The sequence below is a fragment of the Megascapheus bottae genome, chromosome 7, assembly GCF_031878675.1.
Source record: "Megascapheus bottae isolate mThoBot1 chromosome 7, mThoBot2.hap1, whole genome shotgun sequence".
Classification (NCBI taxonomy): domain Eukaryota; kingdom Metazoa; phylum Chordata; class Mammalia; order Rodentia; family Geomyidae; genus Megascapheus; species Megascapheus bottae.
In genome coordinates, this window is record NC_143515.1 from 50,460,107 (window position 1) to 50,470,152 (window position 10,046).

The window sequence follows — 10,046 nt, forward strand, 5'->3', positions numbered from 1 at the left end:
CAGCAATTCCACTACTTGGCATTTACCCAATTGTCCAGAAACAAGGGCATACACTGAATTTTCTTTCCTTGCCCCTTTCCTACCTGTTTACAAATTTATTTTCTTCCCCTTATTTCTAAAATCAGGTTTCCATTTCCTTCCTCAGTTTGGTAAACTAGATATCTATATTTTATCCTAAAGCCTAGTTCTTTTCTAAAAGTATGCCTGGTGTACTGGTCCTAAAACACACACACTGCTTGATTCTTTGACTATGATCTGCCAGAGGGTGGAAGCCAGTGTCACTTTATTCTCTTTCCACTGCTTGAGTATACCGCACAATGGCGTACCAAAGACCCTTGATCAATAAATTTTCACAAGCTGTATCGTCAATTAGGTACAGCTTCTTTAGGAACTGTGTTAGCTCTTTTGGCCTCCAGCATTTGGTAAATAATTCTTCTAAAGCATGAAATTTGTCCTGTCAACTTGAAAGAATGAATATCTGCCCCAAGCACATCTAATTTATTCAGGCAATGTTCAACTTCCCCCAACAGATTCAGCTCCTTTTGTTGCCATATAGTTTTGTCTTATTTTGGCATGACTGGAATTTCCCAAACCTGGACTGAAGGACTGACACTCCTGCCTCCATTATCGCAAGTTTATGTGAGATGGCAAGCAAAGCCCAGGGAATGTGCAGGCAGGGCAATTCAGCCTGAACATGGCCACCAATATTTCACTGTAAGCCTAAGGGAAAGCCCCCCACCTCTCTCGGCCTAATAGCCTTTCCAATAACCCCTGTCTCTTGCTCAGACCCCATAACTCCAATCCACTTCCTTGCACAGCCTCGATGAACACTGGAAGGTTTATTGCCCCTTGCTGTGCCTCAATAAATTAGTCCTATTCTGTTGAAAACTGAATTGGGCCTGTTCTCCTCCATTTTCCTAATGTACAAATTTATATTTCCCAATCCTGAACAAATTGAAATTCCAGGATGGTGTGATTTTTCTTAATTTTGGAAGTAGATTTTTTTCCCATTCCTCTTTCTACTTCACCATACAGGTAGGAATTGTGAAGGAACTGGGGATAAAGGTCACTGTCAGTTCATGTTGGTTAGTAGTAACATATAATACTCTTACTGATTTCTATCTGGTTATTACGAGGCACCTGTTGTCATTTTGTAGAGATGGCCCCATGAAAAATGGGAGTTTATAATCCTAAAGAAAAGTGACCTAACTGTGTCTCTAACTTTGGCCTCTGGAAGAACAAAAGTGGATTTAAGAGTTTAAGTGTACATATAATTGGGGGAAACAGAAGTAAGAGAGAAGAAGAGGTGGGGAGAATCACCCCAATAATGATAACAGGCATATAAGCAGGTAGGATGGGAAATGCAAGAGTATGTATGTATGTCTTTGCTCAATTGTCTACTAGCTGTGGGAACCAAGACATTTAAAATTTTCCTAAATTAAACAGTCTTACCTGGGCCGGGAGTTTGGTCTAGTGGTAGAGTACTTGCCTAGCATGCACGAAGACCCGGGTTTGATTCCTCAATACCACATACATAGAAAAAAATTGGAAATGGTGCTGTGATTCAAGTGGTAGAGCTCTGGCCTTGAGAAGGCCCAAGGGCAGTGCTCAGGTCCTGAGTTCAAGCCCCAGGACTGGAAAAAAAATTCTTACCTGACATAAGGATACTCAGGTCTGTTGATAACCCCATTACTACCGGGCCAATTATGTATTTCACAAGGTGAGGCTGAGCTGAGATCCAGACTGCCCTGTGCTCTCAGCACATATAGTGAAGCACAGGGACACTTTTACCTAGAGAAGCATACAACTTCTCCTAATGGTCACATGGGATCATGTAAACTACCAGAAAAGTGGCCTTACATAAGGTCTTCTGAAAACTAAAAGCTATGTTCTATAAAACCATGGACAACATGTGACATTTCCTAGATGTTTTCTCTTTTTACCATTTCCCTAGCTCTTGTTTATCCTCTTTCTCTCTCTGTAGAGTACATTCTAAGTATCTACACCCAAGTCTCTGACTCTTCCCAGGTTCACTTCTTCCCAACTCTACTTTCCAGAAGATAACCCTCTCTTCTCAGTTTCAATATAAAAAAAAAATCTTTGGAAAGTTGTCCTATAGGTCTGACCAGAATCACTGGACCAAAATAATGGGCCATTCTTCTGATCTTCATTGTAATGGAGAAAATAGCAAGGAGGAGTACAATACCCGGAGGTACAGAAGATGAGTGGCTCAGCAAAGATAAAATCAAATATTCTACCACAATCCTACAAATACTGAGAACTTGCTGTTCACACAGATGGATGGAAATTGCAATATACACAGAGACAGAAAAGACAAATGTTTAGTTGTGAATTTAGAAGATACAATGATTTGAGAACCATTACAGCCAATGGACTCAGCAAATATTTGAAATAAAAATGGCAAATATAGTTATGTTTCCTTTGATGGAAGTCATTTTTCCTCTTATATCCAAGTTTCTTCATTTAGAAAATGTCTTTGTTTGGCAGTCCCAAAACTTGAATTCAGGGCCTGAGCACTGTCCTTGGGCTTTCTCAAGGCCAGCAATCTATCACTTGAGCCATAGCACCGTTTCTGTTTTTTTCTGTGTATATGGTGCCAAGGAATGGAACTTAGGGCTTTGTGCATGCTAGACAAGCACTCTTCCAACTAGGCCACACTCCTGGCCCCAAATGGGATGTCTTAATAACCAACCACTATAAAGTTCCCTTTTTTATTTTATTTTTTATTGTCAGGGTAATATATAGAGAGGTTATAGTGACATTCATCAGGTAGTAGGTGCATTACTCCTCACACACTGGTAGCCCAACTCATGTTTTTGTCCACATTTCCCTCTCGCACCCTCTCCCAATCATCTTGTTTTACCCCCTTCCCTTTCCTATTTCAAATAAATAAATAAATGCATATACAACCCTGAAAATTTAGATTTTGAAATGAGCCTGAAGACATGATCAGGAAGCATGGGAGGATAATTACCTGGAAGAACAGAGAATTTCCCTCCCATGGAGCCTGAGAAGGACCATCATTGGACAGGTATACACTAGCTAAGCTGGAGAAAATGCATAATACTAACTGTGAATTGTTCAAACTTACTGTACTTCTTCCAGCACTGTCGGTTTTTTTGTTTATATCACACAAAATGAAAAAATAATGCTGACATAGTATAAGTATTTGGGAGTAGCAGAAGTTACCTGAAAACATTCGAGATAATTACTAATTGCATTCATCTGCTAATTAGCTCGTTCTTTGTCACTGACTCTAACACCAGATTGCATTTCCCACTGGGAAATCGAAGTAAAACAAAACAGAAACCATGTAGAAAATAGCATGCTAGGTGCTATGAGACTATATGAAACAAAATATATGAGAAACACTGATATTATGCTAAGATTTGGAGATAGGTGCCCAGTGAGGAATGGGAACATAGCTATTGTATTATAGTAGCAGTTGCTACTTTGCTGTTTAATCAAGGTTCTTAGTAATTGATGACAGAGACACATGGCATTAACAGCTCATTACACATTCCTTAGTATCTGAATGGAGACTGAACAGGGCAACTAGAGAAGGAATGTGATAGCCTGAGAGGATCGAATGATCAGGATCCAGGAAGCTAGGCTTTTAACCAATGTTTTAAATAGGGTTGTACTGCAATAGCAAGTGTGTGTTTAAAGGCACAGTAGGGTATTGATCAAACTGCTCCAGGATAGAACTCCAAGAACTGGAAATGAGGGTTTTTTTTCTTTTTCTGTTGTACTGTTTGTAGTTATTTCTTTTTCCTTTCCTTTTTCCCCTTTGGTTTAGTCCCTGATGTCACTGTTCTGGTTTTTTTTTTTTTAATTTCTGTACTCTTTGTCTTATATACGTTTTTCTGATTTGAGCAAGGGAGGAGGGGATTCAGAAATGATGAGACAAAGAGCGTGAACCAATTCAACAGCGATACTTCCTAGACACTATATTGGAAATGAACTTTACAACTTGGGGGGAGAAAAGGAGAGTGGATCTCCCGACCCGCGGGTTCAGCTATTCGTGCGGCTCGAAGAGGCACCTCCTGAAAGAAGAAAACCAATGGGGGAAAGAGAGGAAGGAGACCAGGCGCATAAAGAAAGACAGAGACAATCTGAGTCGCGTCAAGGCCTCATTTATTAAAAGTAAAGCAGGGTTTATATACCCTGAGTGTAAGGAAGGGAGTATAGAGGGGGGGGGGGGATGGAGAGTTTCTGTGATAACAAGAAGGAGAAGTCTCAAGGTTAGGGGTGGGTCAGGCTGTTCTTTTGGCCGTTGTGCTAACCCAAGCAACCACCTGCGGTTATTCCGAGAAATATTTTGTGCAGATGACTCAACCAGATGCGATTTGCTCAAGGCTAGAGGGTCTTTGTTTTGTTCCATTTAACTCCTTGGTCTCTGACAATTCCCCCTTTCCTTTAAAGAACAAGGTCTTTATAGGTGGAGAGAACACCCTGTCTTAGGCTATATGGAGGGACCCTTACTCCTGGCAACATGCCTTGTTGAGCCGGCCTCGACGGCCTCTGTATGTTGTGCCACCCAGGGTAAGCTCCATAATAATCCCGTCATTGGATGCTCTCTAGCCGCTTGGGGTTTATCAGTCAAGAAGTGTATGAAACTGGAGCCCTCTTTCGGGAGTGCTTGTTTCGGACCCTACAGGGTCATCCTGAGCCTCTAAGCGATGATAATGCACCGAGATTGAGTTTTTGGAAAAGGCAGAATCAATTTGATTTTTTATAAATTGTGTAAGGCGCTGAAAAGCCCAAGGGCCAAAAGAAATTAGGAGGAGAAGTCCCACAAGGGGGCCCAAGAGGGAGGGTAAAAGAGTTGATAGCCAGGGAGATGTGGAGAACCAATTTTGATACCAAGATTCTTGTTTTTCCCTTTCTCTTTTTCGCTTTTCTAGGCTAGCTGTAATTTTTTCTAAGCTATCCTTAACAAGTCCTGTTCTATCTACATATACGCAGCATTTTTCCTTTAAAGCCGTGCATAAGCCTCCTTGCTGTAGAAAAAGTAAGTCTAATCCTCGTCGATTTTGGAGGACAACTTCTGCCAGAGAGCTCACTGTCAATAGTATCATGCGGAGTGATGACAGGGAAGGCCTCATCATCATGGTTGTTGACCTGTAAAAGAAAAATATTTTTGTTCTCAGGCGCCACCCTGGAATTAATTATATGGCTTTATTGTTTATTATATGGTTTTATTAATCTTTCAGGCAACCATCTAGCTCCCCCTTCTTTAGAATTATAAATGCAAGCTGATCCTTTTCCCCAGATAATGACTGGGTCAGGGCCGTTCCATTTTCCCATCAGTGGGTCTTTCCATAGGGCCTGGGCGTAGTCTGTTTGTGTGGTGGGATGCCAAAGGCGTTCTGCAGCAGATTTGCCATTAGCGTCAAGGGTTAAAAAGTTTAAAACAAAGAGAGCATGTAATAGCAAAGTCTTATAGTTTCCTTTAAGGGAATATAATGTTTCTTGTGAGGCAAGTTTAATGAGGGTGTTTTTTAAAGTCTGATGAGCCCTTTCCACTATTCCTTGTCCTTGGGGGTTGTAGGGGATTCCAGTAATATGTTTTATGCTCATTTGGGAGCAAAATTGTTTGAACTTTTGACTGGTATATCCGGGCCCATTGTCCGTCTTTATAGTTTGGGGTTGTCCCATGACAGAAAAAACATATAGGAGATGGTTTATAACATCTTTTGTGGCCTCCCCTAAATGAGCAGAGGCACAAATAAATCCACTAAAGGTATCAATGGTAACATGTACATATTTTAACCTTCCAAAGGAGGGGACATGAGTAACATCCATCTGCCAAAGTTGTCCAGGTATGAGCCCTCTAGGGTTTACACCTACATGGGGTTCAGGGAGCAGGGTTAGGCAATTTCTGCAGTTTTTAACAATTTGCCTTGCCTGTTCTCTAGTAATTTTAAATTTTAAGCGCAGGGTATGAGCATTAAGGTGGTGAACAGCATGGGCCTCTTGTGCAAGGGTCACCGGATCAACTGTTTGAGATAAGGTAACTATTTGGGTTGCCAAGTCAGCTAATTCATTGCCCCGGGTTAGTGGCCCAGGTAGGCCAGAATGAGCACGAATATGTCCTACAAAGAAAGGGTACGAACGTTGTCTAATAAGTTTTTGCAATTCAAAAAATAATTGAAAAGTAGGTGTAGTAGGCTGAATAACCGGAACCATTTCTAAAACTTGTAAAGCTCTAACAACATAATGGCTATCCGAAAACAGATTAAAAGGGTGGGTCTTTAATAACCGAAAAACACAAAGCGCAGCAAATAGTTCTACTAACTGAGCAGATTTAAAGGAAGTATTTACAAAGTGGGAAACATTATTAATAACATATGAAGCTTTTCCATTTTTTGAACCATCAATAAAGATGCTCAAAGTATTGGGGATGGGCTTTATCAAGGTATTTTTTAGGAAAACGAAAGGAGTGATATTAAGGAATTGAATAAGTCTGTCGCTGGGCATGTGAGTATGAAAGCTACCCTGGAACCCAGTGCATAGACCAGCCCAATCATCTTGTCTTTGTTGTAACCAATTAATTTGTTCCTTAGAGTAAGGGGTGATTATGATATCGGGATCCTTGCCAAAATATCTGACAGAAGTCTTGAGCCCCAGAAAAATAAGTTGGGAGACCAAAGAGGGGTAGGAGGGGAGTACCTTGGACTGAGAGGCGGAGGCATGAATCCATAACAGGGGCACGGTTTTTTGCCACAATAAACCGGTGGGTGTAAATTCTGTGGCAAAAATGATTAAATAAAGGGTCAAGGAGGGGTTGAAGTAACCTATATTTTGTTGGGTAATAGTTGCTTTTAATTTTATTAAGGCCTTTTTAGCCTCTGGAGTAATTTTTCTTGGGGACGTGGGATCAGAATTTCCCTGCAAAATATTAAACAAGGGTTTTAATTTTCCTGTTGTTAATTTAAGATAAGGGCGTAGCCAATTAATGTCCCCTAGAAGTTTTTGAAAATCATTTAGGCAAACTAATTTATCCCTTTTGATTTTAATTTTTTGCGAATAAATTAAGTTGGGTTCTAATTGAAATCCTAAAAATAAAAAGGGATAGCAGGTTTGAATTTTTTCTGGGGATATAAAAAATCCTCTGTCTTGTAAAGCAATAACTATTTTTTGAGTCACTTGATGGGCCTCCGATTCTTGTTTGGCGGCAATTAATAGATCATCCATATAATGTATAATATATATATGAGGGTATTGAACACGAATTGGGTCTATGGATTGAGCCACAAATTTTTGACAAAGAGTGGGAGAATTAGCCATACCCTGTGGCAACACTCGCCATTGAAAGCGGGGATTAGGGCCTTTATGGTTTATCATGGGTATGGAAAAGGCAAATCTTTTACAATCTCCAGGATCGAGGGGAATGGAGAAAAAACAGTCTTTTATATTTATTACAATTTTAAAATATTTTTTAGGGATAGCTGTGGGAGAGCCAGGATGTTAGAAACCAGACGATGAACATGTCCCTAGATAACCTGTAAGGCCTGGAAGGACTGGACTGAATTATGGTTAGTACTGTCAGCTAGTTTAGCTTTTTTAAGTTTTTTTTTAAATGACTCCTGGGGCTGCCTCTGATACCAGAGATAATATATGGCCTGGTGGTGGGGGGGGGCTAACAATTGCTATCAGACCTGGGCAGAATGCTGGGCAGACAGCATTCTTTGGTTTGGAGGGGCATACAGCATTCCCTCCCAGTTCTGCACCCAAGAAAACCCACACAATTAGAAAATATACATCCAAGTATAGCAACCCCTCACATCAGTGTATCAATTCTGACTCTATTTACATTACTTCAGTTTAACTGCATACCAACTTTACTCAAGATATACTCATACCATTGGCGACATACTCAAACCTTTTACGACTTACATGAACATTCCATGATTATTTTCCCTTTTGAGCAAACATTTAAGAGAATTCCTTTCAGATCCTTTTTTTATTCAGATAAACCATTTTAAAGGAGAGTCCTTGCAGTGAGCTTGAAGCTCGGCCTATAATAAGAAAAAACATTCCTGGCGGGGGAGGCCCGAACCTTCCAGAGTTTATAACAACTGCTCCTTCCTCTGGAGTTATAATTCTGGTGGTGGAGGAACAGAGGTCCAGTCCTGCGCTGCCTGCAGTGGCTCGGAACAAGTCTGAGTCAGCGATGTTTGCATCAGAGGCAGATTTGGGGCGGGAGGGGTCATTGGTTGTCGTGGTGGGTAGGTAGGGCCCCCTACTGGGGCCCGTAGCCCGTTTCCCGAGACCACAGATAAAGGCTGGCCATTTATATCGGTCTTGGACCGGCACTCTTTAGCCCAGTGACGGCCTCTTCTGCATTTAGGACAAAGGCCAGGGGGAAGGGGGAAGGGAATCGTCCCAGGAACATTGGGTTGTTTAATAGTTCCAGGGCATTCTCTAGCAAAATGTCCAATTTGTCCACATTTAAAACAGTTTTTAGGGCTAGATATTTGTCCTAGTTTTCCTGAAGGTGGAGTCTGGTTTTGGAGTATGGCTCCAATGGCCAAATTAATAGATTTAGACATTTTATGTTCAAAGGAATCCACATCATTGCAAATTTTAATCATACCATTTAAATCTAGGGTCTTTGTTTTGCCTCTTAAAGTAGCTTTACAGGCTGCATTAGCATTTTCTATGGCCAACTGTCTAACTATAATATCATCTGTATCTACCTCACCTAATATTCTTTCAGCTGCTTCTAACAGTCTGGCAACAAATTGAGAATATGGTTCATTATTGCCTTGTACTACCCTGGAAAGAGAGGTAGTAACCGCTCCTGCAGCAGGCACGGCTCTCCAGGCTGCCAGGGCAGCCTGAGCAGTCTGGGTTAATATTCCTGCAGGGAGTTTTTGTTGTTTTTCCTCCGAGGCAAATTTGCCCCTCCCTGAAATTTTATCAGAAGACCATGAAGCCATTTGTGTATGTTTTTTATTGGTAATAGCTTGATTTTCTGCCTTATCTATAAATTCAGCTTTCCAGGTTAGATATTGACTCCTGGTTAAAACAGACTGTACAATCTTGTGCCACTCAAGAGGCAATAAATGTCCCTCACCCCCGAGGCCCTCCAGTACTGTTAAAGTAAAAGGGGCATTAATTCCATAATTCTTAACAGCCGAATGTAATTCTTTAATTTGTTTAAACTTTAATCTCCTATATGTAATTTGAGAATCTCTCCTTGCCTCCTCCTGATCACCCCCTTCCTCCTCGGAGGCAGAGGAATCTAGGTTTTGTCCCTCCTCCTGCCTTCTGGTGGTGTCCGCCTCCTCCTCTCCTGCTTCTCCTTCCTCCCCCTCTTGTTCCCGAGGTTGAGTGTTAGAGCGAGTAATTACGGGGAAGGAGAAGGAAACAGTTTGCACCCCGGATCTGAGTCTACTATTACGGCTCTTTGAGGCCGAGGGTGTTTTAGCGGGCTTGTTACCCGAGGCATGGGGGGTAGTCATGGCTTCCCCAACAAGATCCATTTGTAAATTATGAATTTGCAAAGTGAGGTCCCTTAACTCTCTTTTTAAATGAAGCACGTTTTTAAATTCTGTCACTTGTTTCAAGAGAGAGTCTTTGGATTTAAGGAGACCTTGCACCTCCGGAGGAACAGAAAATGATCTCACCATTTCCTGTGGTGGGGCTGACAGGAGAGAGGTGTCTGGATAGGGGGGAGGGGTGGGCCAGTGAAGGGCCCTTATCTCTGGAGTCTGTGTAGCTGCAGAAACTTGTGCTGCCTCCTCCTCTAGCTCCACCTCAGAGGGGGGGTTGAGCCTGCCATTATCAGGAGAAGTCATAGGAATAATAGGATAAATATTTTTATAAGGTTTTAGTGACATATTTTTCTTTTTAGTATAATTCCTGATGCTGTCTTCTAAAGGGGGTTGGACTTGTTTCTCTTTTTCGGGGATTAAAGGTGACGCCAAGCGGCGTCCTGAGGGCACAGGCTCATCAATCACAGAGGGAGTGCGTGAGCCAGGCCGAAGGCCAGTGACCATAGGTTTTTCATTGTC